Raw genomic sequence first — 23,520 nt, forward strand, 5'->3', positions numbered from 1 at the left:
GCCGAGTGCCACATCGCCCGGGGACAAAATCTCCATCAAACAATACCCAAATTAAGCAAATGCAGTCAATCTGCACGACCAGTGTTTTCTTTTTCTTGCTCAGGAGTCAAAAATAAAATTGTGCTGACTTGCTGTGAACATGAAACTTCTTGAACAGTGGAATGTCTACTTACTGAATACATAAAGCTGCCCAAAATACCTGCCCCATGTTTTTCTATAGAAAACAGAATGTACATTTAAAGGGCACGATTGCCCTCGGGTTAGCATTTCAAGAAAAACAGCGACTCTTTGAAAAACTGAAACATAGTAGTAGCAATTTACTGAACACCAAACCACTGCACAGGACCAGGGCTCCCTTTGCCCAGGGCCTCCTGGGCCCCTGCTCAACAGTGTTACGGAATTAGCTGCCTAACCCAGCTATCAGAGCTCTGTTATCTGGCTCTGTGTTCTCCTGGGGGGCTGGGGGGGGTCCCTCATTTCACCTCCATGAATGCCTTTGGGAACCAGGCAGTTTACCTGGTATAATACATTCACATTGTTTTTGGTACAGTGTTTTATTGTAGTTTTAAGACAGAGTCTCACTCTGTTGCCCTGGCTAGAGTGTAGTGTGGTCTCATCACAGCTCACTGCAACCTCAAACTCACTGGGCTCAAGTGATCCTCCTGCCTCAGCCTCCCAAGAAGCTGGAACTACAGGCATGCACCACTGCGCCTGGATAATTCGTCTATTTTTAGTAGATACTGGGTCTTGCTCTTGCTCAGGCTGGTCTCAAACTGCTAAGCTCAAGCGATCCTTCCACCTGAGCCTCCAACAGTGCTAGGATTAGAGGCATGAGCCACGGTGCCCTGCAATGCTGCAGCGTTTTTATGGAGTACGATACAGTGATTAAAAGTGAAGTAGAGCCACTGTAAGTACTAGATAATTCAAGGGAGACCATCAGGTGACAACAATCAGGTCTTAATACATAAACTACATTAAAGTTTAAAAAGCATATATTTTTATGTTTATATATATAGATATGTAAGACTTACTGCTGTGTAGAATTTCATAGAAAGGCACAGAAAGATGCACACCAAAGATTCTCACACGTGGACCTAGAAAGGGCAGTGGAACCAAGCTGGAAAGGGAACTGTAGCAGCACCTTGAGCTTTTTAGTGTATATTTCCATTTGTATTCTTGTAACTAACACACACACACACACACACACACACCCCACAATTGTTTTCAAAGGCCATCCACAGAAGTGTAGGTCTGCATTTTCAAAATCTCATGTCTACACCAAAGGAAGCAGGTAGAAGTTTAAACTTCCTACCACCTTAGAGACAGTGCTGGCAATTCTGTCAAAGGCACTTTTGGACAAGCTCTATTTCTCATTGGATATACAGTCTTTTAATTAAAAGACCTTTGTGCTGACAGCTTACTCATTCATCAGTGAGTTTAGAGGAACACTGAAAGGGTCTAGGCTAAACCTATCACTATTAATAAACTTCAGGAAAATTCATTATAGCCTCTGCTTGCAGTGGGTTATTCAAACAGTTTCATGATGAGAAAACAAGACAAAAATTTCTAAGTTTCTTCGCTGTTGTTTATACACTGCCTTTTTTTTTTTTCTTTTAAAGAAAGAAGCACATGTGGCGAATTCCAATATTTCAAAACTAAGAAGTTACTTACTTATCCATGAGAATACTAGTAACAAAGGATTCCTGGCTTACGAATGGAACTCATGCAGACTTTAGAAGCATTCCTTTGGCATTTTATAAATACCGAGCTTAGCATCTCTGCAATTGTAGCTTGAAACAAAGCATAGATTTCCTAAATTAGAAGTGATGTCTTGAGCACAGAAAGAAGAGCTTCAAGGTCATTTTCCTTTGTCACCTGAATAAGCCTTCTCGATTTTTATGCCTAAGTCCTAAATCCTGCAAAGAAGCCTTTGTCCCTGAAATGCTCCGAACCACCGGCAGTATTTGCTGTTTCTTCTCACTCATTTTACCAATTTTTAAAATTTTAAATACTAAACAAAAGGTTATTTGCAAACATTTTTTGAGACTTCCGGCACCGGAAACCATGGAAGAGAACACGAGTAGCTGAAGGTATCTCACACTTCCCCGGGGGTTTACAGCTCAGTGCCGCCCGTCTGCTCGCTTCCCTCAATGCAGGTCTTTCTTTTGGAACGTTCACCACTCACAGCTTTGAAGTCTGGCTCTTGCTACAAGGCTTGACGTCAGTTGTCCTCAACTGAGGTGCTTTCCCGCCACCAGTGATATTTAGCAACATCCAGAGACATTCTGGTTGTCACTACTTGAGAAAGGGGGCAGGCTGTTAGCATCTAGCAGGCGGAGGCCCAGGGTGCTGCTAAACGTCCGGCAATGCACAGGACAGCCCCCCACGACAGTCACCCAGCCACAACGTCGACAGTGCTGAGGTGGAAAAAACCCTGCTACGGGGACACACACGCTTTTCCCGTGTCACTCTGACCTCCTCCCACCAATGCTTAGTCCTACTAATTAATGCTCCCCTCGGTCACCCACCCCAGAGCCTTCTAGTACGCAGATGGTGGCGAGTCTCTGCTGCGGCCCAACCCTGCCCCGACCCGACACTCTCCCACCAATCAAGGGAGGGGACAATGGGCTCCTTGTGCAGTTATCACAACTATTCTTCCCCCCCAAGATGGTATCATTGGCTAAGCATGAAACAGTCCTCACTAGATACACCAAATGCACTTAAAACATTGCGGGGACTTTGAAACATAGTGCTTTCATCTATAAAATATGTCTAAGAGCAGCCCCCAAACTGATCATTCATAGCATAGCCTGCTGCTGCTGATTTTAAAAATAAACTCATTTAAAAGTCCTATTCCTGGAATAGACAGAAAGCAGGGAAAAACAGAGAAAATGAATTAATTACATCAGTTTATCAATCGCTGTTATACTAACAGGAGGATGGGTGAAGCCTTGTGAGCATTCCTCACAAAGCCCTCTCTCATTTTTCATTAATTTCATCAAAGACATCAACAGCTTAGAATAATATTTACCCAGGAATGCTCCTATTACTAAACTTTCCACCTTAAAAAAAAAAAAAAAAAAGAATGGGGTCTACAGTCTAGGAATTTGAGAAATGCTAGGTTAAGTACACACACACACACACACACACACACACTTCTTTTCTCAAGGCTTCTCTGAGCTTTCCAGTGCTGATATGAATGAACCTCCCCTGTGAATCTTGCAAATGGGCATCTGGAGCTGGGAGCATTAGCCAAACTTAATTGTTGCCGAAGTTTTTGGGGTGAGACATCTTTGGGACATACTCAAAGTAAAGTTTAAGAAATTATTCTCATCAGAGCTAGGCACAGTAGCTCACGCCTATAATCCTAGCACTCTGGGAGGCCGGGGAGGATCCCTTGAGGCCAGGAGTTCGAGATCAGCCTGGGCAAGAGCAAGACCCCGTCTCTCCAAAAATAGAAAAATTAGCCGGGCATCAGTGGCACACACGTGTCATTCCAGTTACCCAGGAGGATGAGACAGGAGGATCCCTTGAGCCCAGCAGTTGGAGGATGCAGGGAGTAATGATGATGCCACTGCACTCTAACTTGGGCAACAGAGTGAGAATCTGTTGAAAGAAGCAAAGAAAGAAAAAAGGAAGAAAATAAAATAAAGAAAGAAGGAAGAAAACAAATGACTCTCTCTGGGAGTTGGTTTCAGGATATACGGTGAGAGTGTGAGTGAAGTGTTTCCTGCCAACCTTACTCTTTGCTTTTCTTGGGAATGGTTCCTCTAGGCACACATCTGCATCAACCCAAGATGCGTTAAGAACAAGCGAACAAATCTCCAAATAGGGAAGAACAACAATAATAAAGTATTTCTAAAGGGGTTCTGCCATAAGTTTCATGCCATAGAAAGGATTATAAAAACCTTGTTTGCCTGGTTCTATAAGTACTGCCACAGGAAGCTATCTGTGTTGTAAAATATACACAAATAGGTACACATATACAGTATAAACAAAGAAAAACTCAAAGAGAGCATGTTATCTCTTAATGTTTACAGACTTTCAGTACCACAGCCACATCAGTTTCATGAAGCAAGGAAGAAATACCTCCTGGATCTTGACAAGAGGAGAAATATTGGTTGACCCAGAAGTAGTGGCTTTGAACCTCAAAGATATTCAAGCCTATCACCAATTAGCTGCAGAAAGGACACCTATAACCACAGTGCACTGTCGTGGTTAAAAGCATGGGCTCTGGAATAAGACAAATTAAATTAGGGTGACTTCTAGCTTTTCCCTTTAAAAGTAACAAAATTCATAGGCACAGAATGTGGCATGACGCATGCAAAAAAAAAAAAGATAATAAATAAAAGTAACAAAATTGTAAGCAAGTGACTTAACTTCTTTAAAACTCCATTTCTTCAGGGGTAAAACAAAGATAATAAGATCTACCTCACAGACTTACTGAGAGGATTAAATAAAACAATACAAGTAGGCTGCTAACTACAGTACCTGGAACATAGTACGTGTGTACTAAATGTGAGGTTTTGTGCTTTTTTTATTTGTTTTGTTTTTGAGTTAGAGTCTCTGTTGCCTGTGCTAGAGTGCTGTGGCATCAACCTAGCTCACAGCAACCTCCAACTCCTGGGCTCAAGTGATCCTCCTGCCTCAGTATCCCAAGTAGCTGGGACTACAGGCATGTGCCACCATGCCCAACTAATTTTTTCTATATATTTTTAGCTGACCTATTAATTTCTTTCTATTTTTAGTAGAGACAGGGTCTCGCTCTTGCTCAGGCTGGTTTTGAACTCCTGACCTTGAGTGATCCTCCCGCCTGGGCCTCCCAGAATGCTAGGATTACAGGCATGAGCCACCACGCCCAGCTTTAAATGTGAGTTGTTATAACATCAAAACAAGGGCAGCGATAGGACTCGAGGACAAAGTCCTAGAAGAAATTAAGCCACAACTCTGATGCTCCTAAATAGGTGACAAAAAGAAAGATGCCATCAGAACTCCCAACAAGTACATGGGCTAGAATGAAGTGCACACTCCACTCAAGTGCCCCTTGCAGACAGGCCACCCAGCAAGGTCTTCTAAGAGCAAAACAGACGCAGATTTTTCCTGTCCTCAATGACCTGAAACTAGAGCTCTGTGTAACCAAAGATGTCGCCGCTCAATTTGAAACTCCCACTAAAGTCAACAATATCCTAATGCTCAAGATTAGAACAGAAATTTTTTTAAATTCTCAGCCGTCTAAACCAAACCATTAAAGCCTAATTACAGTATTACATCAAGTGCTAAAGTATGTGTTTAATCTTTTCCAAAATTAACATTGGCCAGATAAAACAGATTTGCATTTTGCCAAACAGATATATACTCATGAGAGGCCCCAAACATGCCACCCACACACCCAGAAAGCCTATGAGAAGCCTCTAATACACATCCGTGTACCCACGAAAGACCCTAAACGGTAGGCTTGGACAATTCTGCCAGTCACCTGGCCAAATTCCCTACCTTCAGAATCTCAGTCCAATACGTCACACAGACAACCAGTATTTGCTACGCATTTATGGAGCAAATACTGCAAACTAAACATTTCATGGTTTTGAGTAAATAGAGAAAAAATCCACTTTCTGCACTCCAAAGAGCTTATACACCCTGGCTACTGTACTGAAGCATGATAAACGGCACAGACTTCAGGGTCAGAAAGACCCAGGGACGAATGCCAATTCCAACTCAGCCGTGGCATACTTGGTACACTCTCCGAGCCTCAGGTTCCTCGTGCATAAGATGGGATTCCTCAGGCTAAAACTACCCGCTGCTCAGAGCTGCTGTGGGGCCTAACTACTCAGATATCAAAAATGGCTCCAAGCCAGGTTGTGGTTCATGCCTGTAATCCTAGCCCTTTGGGAGGCCAAGGCAGGAGGTTCACTTGAGGCCAGGAGTTCCAGACCAGCCTGAGCAAGCAAGACCCCATCTCTACAAAAAAAAATTATAAAGTTAGCCGGGCATGGTGGCATATACCCATAGTCCTAGCTACTCGAGAGGCTGAGGTGGAAGGATTGCTTGAGCCCAGGAGTTTGAGGTTACAGTAAGCTATGATCACAATATTGCACTCTAGTCTGAGTGAAAGAGCAAGACCCTATCTCTTTAAAAAAAAAAAAAAGGCTCCAAATAAACAGTTTCCTTAGCTTCATTTTCCCAAGGTCACAAAGTCACCCTTTAGCTAATCTTCCCTGCAACTCTTGTTTTTCATCATTTCTTATCACAAAATGTCCATCCAGCCACACAGCTATGCTCAGTGGCCTACGCACGCATTTTCTTCAGCTGCCAACGGTTCAACGTTCCCATCGTTTCCCACACTGGGTCATCTTTCCCTCTATGTCAAACACCATCACTCTCCTTTTTTGCAATCCCACCAAAACTTATCTTTTCCAGAATCTCTGTTTGGACTCAATACTTTCCTTTTTTGTATTCTTCCCACCCCTGCCCCTAGAACCCAAGTAAGCATGTCAGAAAAGAGTGTTAAAAATTAAGGACACACATTCGGTTCACTTACGGGTAAGTTATTTTCTGACAATAATGAATTAATAAGGCGAAGCTACAAACTACACCCTCAAAACAGTGTAGTCATACAACAAGTCTGTGCTCAAGGCTATACAGAGAACAGACGAAAGATGGAATGAACCAAGGAAAATCCATCCCTACCACTGAAAAAAAACAACAGTTGGCCCAGAATGTCATTTTTATATATGAACAACAGCACATTCCATATAAAAAGGCAGCCCCCAATTTCATTGCCTTTTTGTATCCCAGCTTGTTAAAACTTGTCTAATAAATGTGTGTAACTCGTTTCTCCCTGACTTCATTCACTTAATAGTTTTGCCAACGTCTGAACAAAGGCAGCCACCAGCTTTTGCTCTTACAATGAATGCCATTCTCTAGAAAGTATCGCATTTTAAAATGAGGAACACCTTGACCAGACACAGGAGATGGCTAATGTTTTATCATGTTTGCCTTCCTGGTTCCTACTGTAGCAGACTCCTCCGGGACTGTCTCATGAGCCTACTGTCCACACTCACTGAAAACTACTGCCACCTATTTGGGGTTAAGAATATAGGGCCGAGGTCGGGCGCGGTGGCTCAGGCCTGTAATCCTAGCACTCTGGGAGGCCGAGGTGGGTGGACCACTAAAGATCAGGAGTTCGAAACCAGCCTGAGCAAGAGCGAGACCCCGTCTCTACTATAAATAGAAAGAAATTAATTGGACAACTAAAAATATATAGAAAAAATTAGCCAGGCATGATGGTACATGCCTGTAGTCCCAGCTATTTGGGAGGCTGAGGCAGAAGGATCACTTGAGCCCAGGACTTTGAGGTTGCCGTGAGCTAGGCTGACACCACGGTACTCTAGCCAGGGCAACAGAATGAGACTCTGTCTCAAAAAAAAAAAAAGAATATAGGGCCAGGCATGGTGGCTCACACCAGTAATACCAGCACTTTGGGAGGCCAAGGCAAGAGGACTGCTTGAGGCCAGGAATTTGAGACCAGCCTGAGCAAGACCCCATCTCTAAAAAACTTTTTTTCAATTAGCTGGGCATGGTGGTACACACCTGTAGTCCCGGCTACTTGGGAGGCTAAGGCAAGAGGATCCCTTGTGCCCAGGAGTTCGAGGCTATAGTAAGCTATGATCATGCCACTGCACTCCAGCCTGGGCGACAGAGCAAGACCTTATCTCAAAAAAAAGGAAGAAAGAAAGAAGAAACCCATGTTCTTAAGCCACGGCTGATTAGACCAAGACCAGTTACATTTCTGGTCTTATAAACATAGATTGAGGAATCCAGGTGATATCCAGTAGTATTTTAAATGAGGACATGGAAATACACAGGCTGTGGGATAGCAATATTTAACCACACAGGAAAGAAGTTCTACCAAGGGGGAAGCACAAAAAGACAAGCAAGGACTTGAGGCCCTGAAAAGAATGCACAGCAAGCTTAGAGAGAGACGACACCTGAGTTCCTAATGTCAAGTCCCACGACAGCTGCTCACCTCTGTGCCTTACAAAGGCAGCTCATTAGCTCCCTTTTATGTTGTGTTGGCTTGATCGTGCATCTGCATATCATGCAAACTCTAAACAATCTGGTCTTTTAATGCTGCCCCTTATGAATCTTGCCTACTAGGAGCTCCTGCTTCTCCTGGTCCACACACCTCACTGCAGCCACCTGGGCCACGGGTGTCCTCAGTCACTACTCTACAGGAAGGCTGCCAGGTGAGACTGGCTCAAGCACAGTCATCCAGTGACCACTGTCTCACAGTCCTCATCCATCCAGCTACTCACCCACTCATCCCCAGGCCCTTCAGCGGCCCTGCCTGTCAGCATGGCAGCTCATTCGGACTGCCGCTTCCTGCCATCCCGCACTGTCACATGCTCACCCGTGCTGCTCCTCATGCTCTCTCGGTTCTTGCCTGTTTCACTGCACTCGCGACCATCCTTGCTTGGCCTTCTGATGCCCTCCGAGGGTCTATCTGCCTCGCCTTTGACTCCTAACCAACCCTGACTCTTGCAATGCTCCAGCAAGGCTTCTGACCTAAGGCCCAGCTACATTCTGAACTCACCTCCAACTGGGAAGAGCTTCCACACTTCCACTCCTGTCTCCAGGGCGGGCCCCACCCCATACCTGTCCCGACACCCAGGCTTGTGCCTGTTCTCCCAAACCCCACTCCGCTCCCGTCCCGGCACTCTGCGACTCCACGGCACCCACACTCGCAGGCCCAGCTCTGCAGACGCTCTCACCATGCCAGGCACAGGATTCCACTCAAAACAGGGAGCTGACGGATTTAGCCGCCAATTAATAAATTGTACTCAATGTGTCAGATTCCTGTATCACGGAACTCTGCGTCCAGATGTCCAATAAGATCTAAAACTCAACTCGGACTTCTGTGAAACGGTAGACTTTCTTGCAGAGATGGGGAGGTTAACTATCTCACGCAACAGACATCATTTTATCGCTACAGGCGTGCCTTCCCAAAGTAAAAAACAAAAAACACTGACTAAAGTTTTCCAGTCTCTTAATATACCAAACTCCTTCCTGCAACTCAACCTTTTGTTTGGCCCAGGCCCCGGGCAACACCTTCCCAGGAGGCTGGGCCCAAGGGCTCCATGGTGGCCGTCTTTGTCGTGTGCTGGAGAAGTGGTGTGATTAGCCATTTTCCAGCACTGCCATGTGAGGTGGCTCTTATAACTCCCATTCTAAGGAAAAGTCCCAAGTCACCTCAATTCTTTATCAGGCACAGGGAAGAAAGAGTGGCAAGCTAACCGTTTTGAGTCCTCATCTACCCTGTTTCCCCAAAAATAAGACAGGATCTTATATTTATTTTTCCTCAAGTAGACACCCTAGGGCTTATTTTCAAGGGATATGTTATTTTTTTTAAGTACAGTACAACAATCTACATTTATTCAAACATAGTTAAGTCGTCTTCTTCTGGAACATCATTATAACTCTCCAAACCCCGAATTCCATCCTGAATTTCTTGCAACTCTATTTCCTTTAGAACCATTGGCCCCAATCTCTCATGTCGAGCAATAGAGCTCTCATGGGGCAGATGAGAAGAGCTGCTCATCTTCTTTACCGCTCGGTGACGAAATGCATGCGTTGTGCAGATGCGCTGCGTAGCCACGCCCATCACTAGGTCTTATTTTCGGGGTAGGGCTTCTATTGTGCAAATGCTTAGAAACCCTGCCAGGGCTTATTTTATGGGTAGGTCTTATTTTCAGGGAAACACAGTATCACTGGATACTGAATCCCTGAGCCAAACGGCACAGGCACTCTGACGTGCTCACGTAAGGCCTGACAATCCTCACAACAATGAGTCACAACAAGTAGCTGAATCTAATCTCAATACTAAAATTACCTACTGTCTCCCCAGACCTACGGGTGTCAAGGGGTCAGTGGGATCAAGATAGCAAAGCTGGAGTAAAGTAGGAATGTAAGAAGAGGAATAAATCCACAAACCTGTATTCAAGCCAGAGCTGGGCAACAAGGACCAAAAAACCAGTTCTGGCCCTGTCTGCACTCACTGCTAGCTTAATGGGCCAAGCCAGAGGGTGAATCCCCGTGGAGTCAGGCACCGCCCTGAGAATCAGATCATTCTGGAAGCAGAGAGGAAGCAAGTCCAAGATCAAGGGAAGAATAGAGACCCTTGCTACTTGAAGTGTGACGGTCCACGCATCAGCAGGGCCAACATCACCAGGAAGCTACCTGGAAATGCAGAGAACACTGGGCCCACCTGCAGCCCTACTCAATCCTTATCTGTATTTAACAAGATTCTCCCAATGATCTGTATGCAAATTAAAGTGTGAGAAGCACAGTCTAGACAACAAGGGCACCCAGGACCCAGCCTGAGACTCTGGGCGACAGGTACAGGACGTGAGCAGCAAGTAGGAGCTTCTATCTGGGACAGGTGGCATGAAGCAGTGCAATCGGGGAAGGAGCTCCAAGCCAGCCAAACCCTGGTTCAAATCCAGGGTCAATCATGTACTAGCAGGGCAATCTCTGGCTGATCACTTAACCTGTCTGAGTCTCAGCTGGGATGTCGGGGATGTCAACTGCAACCTTACAGGGGACAGCAAGTGCCAGGTATCCGGCACACAGTGAACCTGCAATAAATACCGTTTTCCCCTTTCCATCATGAAGCAGACACCAACCCAGGATGTCTGTGTAGACTCTGTGATGAAGACAGATGAATAAGGAACACCTGGGAGAGAATAAGGGTCCACACAAGGGGAGGATGAGTTTCTTCTCAGTATTATACTACCTGCTCAACCAAAGGAGAGGCTGGATAACGATAAACACGAACACTGCAGGACAGCAGAGCAATTTCATTACTAAATGTATTTCATGTCTGGCCAACATTCCAGACCAGTAGTATAATGAAAGCTGTGTATGTAGGTTACATTTTCCTGTAGTCACGTTTTTAAAAAGAAGGAAAAAAGGGGGGGAGCAAAATAAATTTAATAAATTGCATTTAACCAAAATATTATGAGCTCAACATGTAATCGACAGAAAAAGTTAATAAGGCCGGGCGTGGTGGCTCACGCCTGTAATCCAAGCACTCTGGGAGGCCAAGGCAGGTGGATTCCTCGAGGTCAGGAGTTTGAAACCAGCCTGAGCAAGAGCGAGACCCCATCTCTACTATAAATAGAAAGAAATTAATTGGCCAACTAATATATATAGAAAAAAATTAGCCGGGGATGGTGGCGCATGCCTGTAGTCCCAGCTACTCAGGAGGCTGAGGCAGGAGGATCTCCTGAGCCAAGGAGTTTGAGGTTGCTGTGAGCTGGGCTGATGCCACGGCACTCACTCACTCTAGCCTGGACAACAAAGCGAGACTCAGTCTCAAGAAAAAGAAAAAGTTAATGAGATATTTTCCTCTTTTTTTTTTTTATTTTTTATTAAGTCTTCAAAACCTGGCATGTGTCTTATACTTTCAGCTCAACTCAATTAGGACTTTCCACATTTCAACCGCTCAGTAGCCATAGGCAGATAGTGGCTACCACACTGGACAAAGCAGTTCCAGAGATAAAATAATTATTCATAAATCTCTGGGATCCCTTCTCCACTCAATCTTCTACCCAGACTCAATCCTAGTGTGCAGAGTATGAATCTCTCCCTAGTCACTGTCAAACATGGGAAGCAAAGTGCCAGGGAAAAATGAACACAGGCTTTTGCTGACCTAGCATATTTTCACAATCAAGTTTCGTTTTGCTTTAAACTTTAGTCAACATAAATTACACCAAAAGACAGACAACCTAAACTACAGCCACTCACTGGTTGGGCTAAATTTTTCTGGGAGCAAAGAAAGTTCAAGCACAAAACTTGGACAAGATTCTCCAACTATAAGTGAAAGTACAGCCAAGCAAGGACAAGTACGCTACCCTCATGCCTACATTTCACCCACTTTTAACCAGATGTAGGGCAGCTGTAACTGAAGCCCTAGAGACCAGGTAGGAGACACACAGTCTGTGTGTTTTCATAGTCAAAAACAAACACCAACTTGCAAATGAACTAAGGCAAGACAAGAGACACAATACCCTCCAAGAAAGAAAGGGAAAAAAATTCTGGGGCTAAGACCATTCTCCTAAAACAGGGAGAGTGAAGAACACAGAAGAGCTACGATTTTAGGAAGGACTTACCACGTACACTCTTGCTAAGCACTTCACATGCATATATTCCTCTCAAGAAAAGAAAGCATGGCTTAGAATTTAGGTAACTTGCTTAAGGTCCCTCGGCTAGTAAGTAGCACAACACAGGCTTATAGCATTGAAGTTTGGGCAAACAGGTGTCTATCATTGAAAGCTAGGGAAAGGCAACTGAGAAGCTCCCTGTCCTTACCACCTAGATAGAACTGAACCCTAAGCATAATCAGTTTTCAAACTGACCCTCCCATTCTTGAAGTGTTAAACCAGCAAAACCGTTTAGGACCAGCTGACCAACAAGTACCTGTGTGAGGCTTAACTGGATCAACTCACGTTTTGGGGTTCATATAAGGATTATGCATATGAGCTGGATTAAATACCATCAAAACACATATGACAAATCTGGAAGGCAGAGAGAAAGCAGTAAGGGCAGTGGTCTGGGACTAGAGTTCAGAGTGCTGGGTTCCTGTTTCAACCCTGCCGTGAACTACCGCTGGCCCCTGCCCCCCAATTTGGGCTCAAGGTAGAAAACGAGGAGAGAACTATAAATATCTGAAGCACTTCCAGTCATGTGATCCTTTAAAACAGAGGGCTTTGAATTTTCTAATGTCTTAAGTTTTGTAACAATTAGATTTCAGATCCCTAGAAAGAATTTCTTTCTCAGAAAAGAAAATTATAAAATCAATACCCATTACTACGAGCACCATGAGTCAGCCTGTGGAAGGAAAGAGTTGGTGTCCCTAAAGGAAAGGGCTGATGTTGAGCAAACAGTCAAGAACTTCAACACCCTAATTTTATCTTTAGGTCTCTATGGATCATTCAAAATATCTAAAAGCTCTAATTATGTAAAACTGTAATAACGGACTGAAAACAATATAAAAACTGCATTTGGGGGCCCTGAAGATCATCCTTAGAAGAGGGATCCTTAATAGGGAACATGTGAGACAGCTAAAATAAACACTCTGAAGTTTGTCTAAAAATTACTTATTTCAGTCTCCAGATTTAGATTAAACAGAATTTGCTCTTCCCCCTCCTAAAACAGCCAGAATTTAGAACTTCCTGCCTGTAGAAGATGATTCAAAGAATTCTTTAAGCTGTTGTTTGTTTACTGTTGGAACAAAAGATTCTTCCCAGCACCACTTTCGATTTACTTTGGTTTTCTCATCCTTTTCAAAGAATACATAAAATAAAACATCTCTCCGTACCTTCTCCCTTCCAGTCTGTATCCTCACCCTACTGACCAGCAAAACTGTTCAGGTCTTTCCAACATGCTATTTCTAGAGCCGTCTCTGGTGCAGATACAGATTCTTCTCTGTGCTGACGGAAGTCAGGAAGATCTGGCTGAGCACAGAGGCCCTCAGTATAGCTCCAGCTTCTCCACTGCGCGTCCTCACTTCGAGGAGACATCAACTGTCACCTCTAACCTGAACACCATCAGTCGTCTTTGCTGTTTAGCACCTGCTGTGCCCTTTCTGGGCACCTCCTAGACTTCAAACCCCTAAAAAGCTTCCACCACCATCCACCAGCTGCGCCCCACCCCCCACCCCCCGCCAACGCAGAACAGCACAGTATTGGGGAGCATCTTTCAAATCCTGCCTCTACGACCATTTATGAGCTGGGGGACTTTGGCCAGGGTCTCTGCCTCGGTTTCCCCACTGGCACCGTGGAGATAAGAGAATACAGCTCATCTCACTGTTTTGTATTAAATGAGATAACATAATAGCTGAACATGGTGGTGCACCCTGCTAGTCCCAGCTACTCCGGAGAGAGGACTGCTTGAGCCCAGAAGTTTAAGTCTAACCTAAGGAACATAGCAAGACCCCATCTCTTAATTAAAAAAAAAAAAAAAAGGAAAAGAAAAAAGAAAAAAAATGAAATAACATAAGTAAAGGGCCACCACCTTCTGCAGTGCCTGCAGGTGTTAGCTACTAATTTTTTTTTTTGTAGAGACAGAATCTGGCTATGTGGCCCAGGCTGGCCTTGAACATCAAGTGATCCTCTGGCCTCAGCCTCCCCAAGGGCTGGGACTACAGCATGAGCCACGACACCCAGCCTAATTTTCTACCTTTCTGGAAATGCCCTCCAACTTCCTACAACACTTATTTTAAGTTCTTCAGAGGCTCCTTCCTCTCCCTTTCATTTATGGGTTTCACTATATAAGACATTATCTCAGGGGGCAGGAACTCAACCCCCTGATACCTTTCCTCTATCCTATCTATCCTCTCTGTATGCTAATGACTCACAGTCCAGATCTCCAGTCCAAATAGCCCTCCAGGACCCCCCACCGACAGAGCCAAGAGGCAAAGGGCAGCTCTGCAGGCAAGAGAACCCAAAACCCAAAACCGAACTCCCTGCATCCAGTCTCTCCACCTCCGCTCTCCCAAATCTATTCAGCCTTCTGAACTTGCTAACTCAAAGATGCGCCTCCACCTGCCACCTGGGAGGCGGCCTCTGCACTGCCCTCCTCCATCTCTCCCTTACCCCTCAGGTGCGCATGCTGCCCCTCCAGCCCCAGGAACAAGGCTTCGGATCAAAGCCCTCACGGTTTCTCTCTCTCCTGGAATCCTGCAGCGGTCCCCTCGCTTGACCTCCCTACCTCCATTCCAGCCTCCAGTGCTGCCACAGGACCTCTGTCATGAAAGGGAAGTCCTTCTGCCTACACTGCCCACACAGGAAGGCCACACTCGAAGGGACTGTACTGAGCGACCTTCCTCAGGCTGGCCCTCCCACAGCCCACTCCCAACACCGGCGCTCTCGTGCCTTTCCGCAGCCCGCTGCATCAGTACAGGCCTCCCTATTCTCACTGTTCTTTCCCGGTTCCTCTCTGAAGCCACCTCTTCAAGGGCTCCTCCCCTGACGCTGGCACTAGGTGGCCCATTCACATTCCTGCCATAGCTTCAGTAGGCTCATTCCCACTAGACTTGTCTCTCTGGTGTCCTTTCCCCTCTGCACTCCCAGCGACTAGCACAATGTCTGCTCAGTAAACAGTAGGTATCTGTTAAAAGGGCAGAACAATCCCCAAATTAACACCGCTTCCCATTTCTTGGGCTAGCCTCCCCCTACACCACCATGATCTCTGTCTATCCCTAAAACAGCTTTCAGGATCTGTTCTTCCCAATCCTGAAAGCTATTTTATCCTTAGAAAAAAAAAAAAAACTGCTTCCAAAATCTCCCCTTTCACTGCCTTGATATTGCTTAAAGACTTGCAGTTCCTTAAATTAGAAAAGCTGAATAGTAACTATTAAAACACCACCAATACTGGCAGTCAGTAAACCCAATTATAATTAAGAAGCTGTTTACATACAACTAAGATTTCAACAAAGAGCTTCGGTATCACTTTCCGAAATTGCAATTCTATTAATGTTTGGTGTTTTATTGAACCTGAAGACAAATGTAAAAATTAAACTGCCAAATGTTTCTGAAGAGATTAAAAATAACTGCTGCAGGAGAGAAAGGATATTTTACCACTTGCAGTTTTTGTTTCCACTTTTGGCTAATTCCGATTAGTTCAGGGTTATAAAGCATGTCATCCCATTAGAGAGTGTTCTATTATCATGATCATCTCTTGTGTGTCTTCAGACAATGTTCACTACGATCTCTTTCTTGGGAAGTCTTAACTGCAGCTGTCAAGGCTAGATCTTTTCTGTGACTTACAATGAGATGAATTTATTTTCATTCAAACTTTTAACTCTTGTGTATGTACCATATGACCCAGACATCTCAATGCTAAGTAGAGTCATGTAATGCACAATGACACTTCAGTCAATAATGGCCTGCCAATACAACAGTGGTTCCATAAGATTACAATACCATATTTTTACTGTATCTTGTCTATGTTTGTGTATGTTTCAATACACACATACTTACCATTGTGTTACAACTGCCCACAGTATTCAGTACAGTGACACGCTGTACAGGTTTGCAGCCCAGGAGCAACAGACCATACCAGATAGCCTAGGTGTGCAGTAGGACATACCATACAGGTTTCTGTAAGTGCACTCCACGAAGCTCACAAGATGATGTCACCTAACGATGCATTTCTCAGATCATACCCCCATCATCGCTCAACACATGACTGTATTTACCAAAGAGAAATGAGAACTTACATGCACACAAAACCCTGTACACAAATGCTTATAGCAGTTTTATCCACAATTACCAAAAACTGGAAACAACCCTCATGTCCTTCAAGCAGCGAATGAATAAACCAACTGTGGTACATCCACACAGTGGAACACTACTCAGCATCAAAAAAGAACCAAGCATGACACACAGAATATAGATGAACCTCAGTTGTGTTTTTGCTCAGTGGAAGAAGCCATTTATATGACATTCTGGAAAAGACCAAACTACAGGGACAGAGAACAACGTCCCTATGGCGGGACAGTGGTTGCCAAGGGAAGGGCTGGGGAGCCAGGGCAGCAAGAGGCATTTTTTGGTGCGGAGGAACTATTCCGTATGGACTGTGGTGCTGGATAAACGACTCTATACACGTGTCGAACCCACAGACTTGTGTATCACAGAGTAAGTTTTACTGTGTGTAAATGTAAAAATTAAGAAAGTTAATTCTTTAACCATGACTCAGTTAAAGATCATCCCTAAAATATAATTAACACAAAGGTGTATTTCTGTAATTCTTACCATGGCTGCTGCTGTTCTTGTTTTGACAGTACGGGGATTAGAAAGAGGCATTAGGGGAATGAGGGAGTCACTGGCAACCCTTTTGAGGTTCTACATACGGGCAACCTCCACTCCAGCTGCGAAAAGCCAGATGGACTTCCACCAAGGGTATGGGAAAGGTTATTCATAACCAACTGAAGGCAGACTGTACTCCACGGCAAAGCCCAAGAAAGCATGTCAAGGGAAGAAATAAACGGAGGATGGGAGAACTCACAAATCCTAAAATTCTAAAGCAGGTATATTAAGCAGAAAATTCCATTTACATGTTGGCTACTTCCGTCCTAGCCCTTCCCTAAAAATGAGTAAAGGTGGGTGGGGGCAGGGAACCTAAGACAGGAGAGAGGGAGGAGGGAGAGAGAACGAGCTCACACTCCCCAACCAGGTTAGGCTGAGAGTTCTAAAAGCCCCTGGAGCCAGTGTTTTTTAACATGGAAAAAATGACTCTACACAGGCAAATGATAAAAACAAGAAGGACTCGACACCAAGTTACACTTTCTTTCCAGTGTACCATGCTCAGCCAAACCCACACATTCCTGCTCAGAGGGGATGGCCCCCAGGTCGTCCTTGGAGATTGCTGCAGGCGATCCCGACCACAGGCTAGGCTGGGCTGGGCTAAGTGACAGTAACAGCCAGGCCGGCCCCGCCCCAAGTATGGGTGCCCGGTGTCTCCTCCTGGCTCTCCCAGGAAGGAACAGGCCCTTGCTTACTGCACACTCACATTCGCATTCCCAAGCCCAGAAGCCTCTCGGCTCCTCTCCTGGGAGACCTGGGCCTGCTACATTGTTATACCTCCCAGTGAGATCACCACCTGAGACAAGCTTCCATCCAAGATGAGCTCATGATTACTGCCCTAGAGAACCAGCTCTCCAGCCTTCAACAGCATTTGCAGCTGGAAAGACTGGTCTAAATGCAAAACAAATGCTATTTTCAGGAGACTTCTGGGGGTGGGGGTGGGGGTGGGGAGGAAAAGTAACAAAGCTAAAAACCACCAAGAGAGCAAACCAGAACATTCCATGACGTGCAATGCCTTCCAAAGAGATTTTTTTAAAAACATATTCTCAAGAAATAGCCAGTGCAAGGGGTTGGCTGTCAAAGTTACAGAAAAATCACCGACTCTGGAAAGACAAGAAGGAAGGGCCAAATGATAAAACAGCTTATTGTATTAAGCTAATTAAGGTGTATCATATTAGCCATCTGAGTTTTAGTTGGCACCAGAAAAGCAGGAGCAGCATATCGTGCAACATGGATTGGGATCTGCTTTGCAAGCATATTTCTGCCACGCTCATACACAGAACCTCTGGCAGTCAAAAATGATGTAGAATTGAAAACCAATTTTAGCACAGTGATTTGTAAAGAATTTTGTTCCATCATGTAAGCTATTTGCTGGTCTACCCGTCCGAGATTACATTTATCTCTATTAAATACTACATAAAGTATTCTGGGCTAACCATGCACTCTTGTTTCCCTTTTGCCAGCTTTATCAGAACAGTGGATGTTCTGTAGCCAAATGAAAAACATCTTAACAATAAAAACCCTTGCATACTTGACATCCTTCACTGCAGATATTCTGCCCACCAACTGCCAGCACACAACTTAACCAATTCTAAGATCCCCGGCATTGCTGAAAAGACTCTATTCTGCTGAGCATAAGAGAGGAACAAAATGCCCACTTCAAAGTAGGGCAGAATTTATTTTCAATCATGTCTTCTGTGAGCTCCTCTGCATGTACTTTCACCAAACCAGCAGCAAGGCAGAACCAGTTCTATCTGTTGCTGAGATCATACTGGATATGATTGTGGAGCCGCTGGTTTCCTGTTTGGGGAAGTTGCAGTTCTTTTCATAAGGAACCCCAAGGCAAAATGTTTAGTGTTCCCCTGTAAGCTCTCTCAGCCTTTGTTCTTCACTTTGCTAGACTCCTTGCTGCATTCTTCTCCTCTCCTCTCCAACCTTTGGTTTTGGAGGGTGCATAAAAATGCCAGCTCAGATCTAACTGCAATCTTTTAAGACATTACACATTTCCTACCATCCATTACAGAACAACTTTGAGTTAACAGGCATCTTTTCACAGATGAAGCCAGACTATCCGGTTTCCTCCTGGTATTGCATTAGTATTCCACATTAAAATGTATGCCACAAATAATCCAATGGCGAACTCACCGTCAACAGCCCCCAAAATCAATAAAAGACATTCCACCACTTGACTCGGAGTGAAAAACCTTTCAGGTTAACACAGAGAGCAAGGTAAAAGAAAGGTGATGAATGAACAAAAGGCAACTCTACCCTTCAGATTCCTCAAACTAAAAAGGTGGCTAGGCTGCCTCGATTTGGTGAAGCCCTTCCTTTTCTTATAATCATCGGGAAAATGCCACATGTGTACCGCTTTTGTTGTATGCAAAACAGCACATTCTCCACAAGGCCCTGACGCCTACCATTCTCTAAACTCCCTTCTTTCCAGGCCTGACTCTTCCAATTGCCCAGACACATGCGATTTAATGAAGGCATTCAGATTTCGCCTTGATAGCAATACCATCATAAAGTCACTCTAATCCCATTAAACTGGGTTAACATTAAGAGAATTTCTTCTCCACTCTGAACCCAATTTTATCTCCAGGGTAGCAATCCACTGTCAGTCTGTGTCTGAATGGATCTGCAAATAAATATTTAAATTCATGCTCAAAACAGCATATCTCACCTTGTGAACCTTGACCTTTTGGAAAGACTTTGGACCAGTGTTCAGTTACTGTCACACGGCTGCATTCTCAGCAAATATGAAAGGGTTAAAAGCAGCCCCAGTCAACAGGCCTACAAGGAAAAAAAAGACAGCATGTATGGCTAACAGCATCACTGGAACGCATTTATGCTCATTTCCTAGAACAATATTGTTACCTTTCGGCCTTCATAATAGTCAGAAGTATCCCCAACACCCTTTAGTACCTTCTAAAAGGAAAAGCACAAAACAGAACATACCCTGCAAGAGAAAAAAGGCATGCAAAGTAGCATTCTCCAGCAACAAACAAACTACCATTACAAATCCATCAGCTCATTTTGGTTTGGTTTTGTTAAAAACAGAGAAAGAGAGAGAGACTGCATAAACCAAGTGTCCCCACCCTAGCAAGGCACATTTTTTTCTTTAATAAGGGTCATAAATCTCAGCTCCTTGTCCATCCCTTAAGCAAAAGAAAAAGGCAGGAAAAGCCCAAGTAATCTCAGACCCTGCAAACCTGCACCTTTTTTTCCATCTTCTCTACCCAGAATCTTTCAGGGCTCCATTAGTCACGTACCAGTGCTGTGTGGTGTCTAAGTGTGCATTCACATACTGTGTTGGGATGGTACCTTCCTGCAAGCTCCTCTGCTTTTGGCTGCCATGGAGGGAGGAAGCTGCTATCCCACTGTAGTAGCTCAGTGACTGCATTGTGTTCAGGAGCTGATCTGCCTCAAACCAGTTTCAGCCGGTTCTGGTCACCCTACATAAAAAAGCTATGGCAACCCTCGCTGAGTTGCCAACAAGTCCCTGAAAATCATCAGCACAGGGGGATCTCGCTGGGGGTTGCTTCTCCCTTTTAGGTCTTCCTGAGCAGGGGAAGGTCATCGTGTGTCCCCCCCACCACACACGCGCACGCAGTCTTGGAAATGCTCACCTCACAAGCACCCCAGAGCCCCTCAGGCCCATCCCCCGCCCCTCCGCCCCACAGCCCTCCGCGGACACTGTTTCCCCCTCCTTCTTCTTCCCCCACTTACCTCCCACAACCTGGCTCAGATCTTTGTGTACGTGTGTGTCAGTGTGTGTTCTCTGTGTTGGTGGCTGACAAAGAGCCCCCAAGAAAGCAAGCTATGTGTGTCTGCTCACACAGGATGCGTCGGCTGCAGGAGCCGGCCTGGCCTCCTAGCAGAGTGGTGCTGGCTTGTTGACCAGGCTCCTCTCTGCCTGTCACCCCCACCCCACCCAGCCCCCTCCTCCCTTCCGTCCCTCTCCTCTCTCTCCCAGCCCTGTCACCACCACCAGCAGCCCCCCAGCCTCCTCCTCCTCCTCCAACCTTCTCTTCTTTCAAGCACCTGGGGGGAGAAGTCCAAATCCCTTCACCTCGGGGAAGAAAACTGGGGCTGTCTAGGGTGGGGGCGGGGGGCGAGGGAAGGGCCAGTGGGACAGGGGGCACGGGGGCCTCTGCGAAAGCATCTGTGCACACCAGCGCCAGCGGGGGGAGGAGGAGAGCTGCGCCCACGTGGCCCCCCTCTCTGAACCTGCGGGGCCTAGCAAAGCCGTCTGTTCCTCGGCCCCCCAAGCAAGCCGGCGGGGCGCGAAGGCCTGCTGTCCCCAAGGCCAGGGTGGGACAGGCCACTGCAATCAGGCCAAGGGGCCTGAGCCTCACGCGCTCGCCCCGACCCGCAGGGCTGGGCACGAGGGGCCGCGCCCCCGCCTGTCCCCGGCGCCCACCCGCGCCCCTCGCTTGCGCCGGCCGCCCCCAGGCCGCCCCCCACGCCCAGAGGCGCACACCCACCCCCTCCCCGGGTTGGCCTCGCAGCGGTCAAGCCCGGGCGCCTGGGCCGCAGCTCGGATGACCTTTGTTCAGCGCGGCGCCGCCGGCTGCTGCTGCTGTGGCTGCTGCTGCTGTCGTCGGAGCGGCGGCGGCGGCGGCGGCTTCCATGTTACGGGCGTGTCATCTGCGTTCCCGCTGCCGGGGTCTGTGTGTGCGTGTGCGGTGGAGCGGCCTCGCCGCCGCCACCGCCGCCGCCGCCGCCGCCTCCCGGGCCCCGGGCCGCCGCCGCCGCCGCCGGGCCTCGCCGAGCGCCCGGCCGGGCCCCGCGCCTCCCCGGGCGCCGCGCTCTAGGCCGCGCGGCGGCGGCGGCGGCCGGCCCGCCACGCCGGGGCCTACGGCTGGGGGTGCGGGCCCGGGCGGCGGCGGCGGCGGCTCGGCCCGGGCGGCGAGCGAACAAAGGGGAGCGCGGGCGAGGGGGAGGGGGCGGCCGGTGGGGGAAGGGAGGACCCGGGGAGAAGGGCGGCGGGCGCGCGAAGCCCCGCGGCCGGCCCGGCGGGCGCCGACGCCCGGCCGCCGCAGCCCCGAGTCCGGCGGCTGCGACAGGCGCCCCGCAGACCTGCCAAGTCTCGCCCATATGGGGCTGCAGCATTGCAACTTCGCCCCGGAGAGCACAGCCGGGTGGTGGTGGTGGTGAGGGGACGGAGGGAGGGCTGCTTTTTTTTCAAACGACATTTCAGGCTCTCACCCAGTCCTTTCCATGGCCCCAAGCCGCGACTTACTCGAGTGGAAGGAAGCAAGGCCTCGCCAAAGATGGTTGAAAAGACCGTGAGCCTCTACCCAGGATCTTGAAGCCAAGGTGGTGTTTTGTTCTCCTCGTAATGGTGGCAAATAAGTAAGAAGAGAGCACGCTATCTTGAGATAAATTCAATCTGAAATTCTCCCTGGAGGTGGGAGAAGGGGCTCTCCTCTGGTTAGTTAGTGGTTTGGAGCCCTTTTCGCCTTAAACTGAGCCACAAAAGAATGGAAGACACCCCCTGGGGTGGGGAGAAAGCCCTGGTGTAAAAGACACACGTTTTGCTTTCAGAGAAAAAGCCACTGGGGCCAGATTGAAACATGGCATGTTCAGTTCATGTGGGCTTTTTTTTTTTTTTTCCTTAATGGGGGAATGATATTGAGTAAACAAGATGTAATAGCTGGGTCTTTAAATTCTAGAAGGGAGATGGTGTACAAATGTAACAAGCACGTATTGTACATACAGCAGGTGGTCACAGCCTACAGAACACAAAAAGATACATATATAAACCCGCTAAAGGCCACGAAGGTGTGTATAATCCCTAACCCATCTGAGAGAGAGAGAGACTATTTCCATTCCAGATGAGGTATGCTACTTTTCCAGCCCTGTGTCCTGGTTCCTATATTGTTCACAGACGTGCACACGCCATTGAAAGGTTTTTAAAACCAGACAGAAAACCCCCATGTCGGGCTAATTGTGCTGACACTAGGAATAGTACGAAATGGAAGGATCTGAAAAAATGTCACCATAACCTATTAAAAAGGCTCACGCCTGTTTGATCAGAATCTGAAGACACTAATATTACTTGAGTAGCAGTGAAGACTCGCAGCATAAGAAGCATTTCTGTGTGTTTTATTTTAAATTAGATTGATTGGTTAATATTTGCAAAGTGTGCTGGAAACGTTAAAAAAAAAAATCTCAGTCTGCCTCTCCCTTGCATTAACGTCCATGGAGGAAGCCATTGTTCTCTATTGTGGGGGCACTGTATGATGTAAATTGCAAGTAGCACTTTTGCTATTTAAGACTTTTCATGTAAATGACTGGAATTTTAGTCTCACAGAAGAGTTGATGGTCTTTTAATTTCAAACAACAAATTGTTTGGAGCTGCACTTACGTTGGAATACATATCTACGTATTTACACATATTTAGAAAGACCTATGTAGTCTGCAAATTTTGCCAGTCACAGCATCACATTTATCAGTTGTTACAAGACGATGAAATTGAAGCTCTCATTTTCTTTTAGCCTAAAAAACGGTGCCAATACTCTGTGGGTTGAGTTTCACCTTTACCTGGGCTTCATTTCATTTGAAAGGAACCCTTTTTTCTTCTCCCAAAGATGAGCCTTTATTAATATACATGTAAAACCATCATGTGTACTGAAGAGTATACAAGGACCAG

The 23,520-nt window shown here is 46.4% G+C and overlaps 1 protein-coding gene across 11 annotated transcripts in view; it reads right to left on the bottom strand.

Moving 5' to 3' along the window:
• ZNF532 (zinc finger protein 532) overlaps positions 1-22,413 on the bottom strand; it is a 112,626-nt gene extending 90,213 nt beyond the window's left edge. For 4 of the 11 annotated variants that reach the window (XM_075993833.1, XM_075993831.1, XM_075993829.1 and 1 more), the window contains exons 1-2: positions 20,135-20,781; positions 19,546-19,655 (exon numbers count right to left, since the gene is read on the bottom strand). The gene's annotated coding sequence lies outside the window, so the exon portion shown is untranslated. Of the gene's footprint in view, positions 1-19,545; positions 20,782-21,349; positions 21,570-22,107 lie in introns of those variants that run through there. The other 7 variants (XM_075993832.1, XM_075993830.1, XM_075993828.1 and 4 more) reach the window with 6 other exon arrangements.
• Between the last annotated feature and the right edge of the window lie 1,107 nt (positions 22,414-23,520).

This window comes from Microcebus murinus, chromosome 17 (assembly GCF_040939455.1).
Source record: "Microcebus murinus isolate Inina chromosome 17, M.murinus_Inina_mat1.0, whole genome shotgun sequence".
Classification (NCBI taxonomy): Eukaryota; Metazoa; Chordata; class Mammalia; order Primates; family Cheirogaleidae; genus Microcebus; species Microcebus murinus.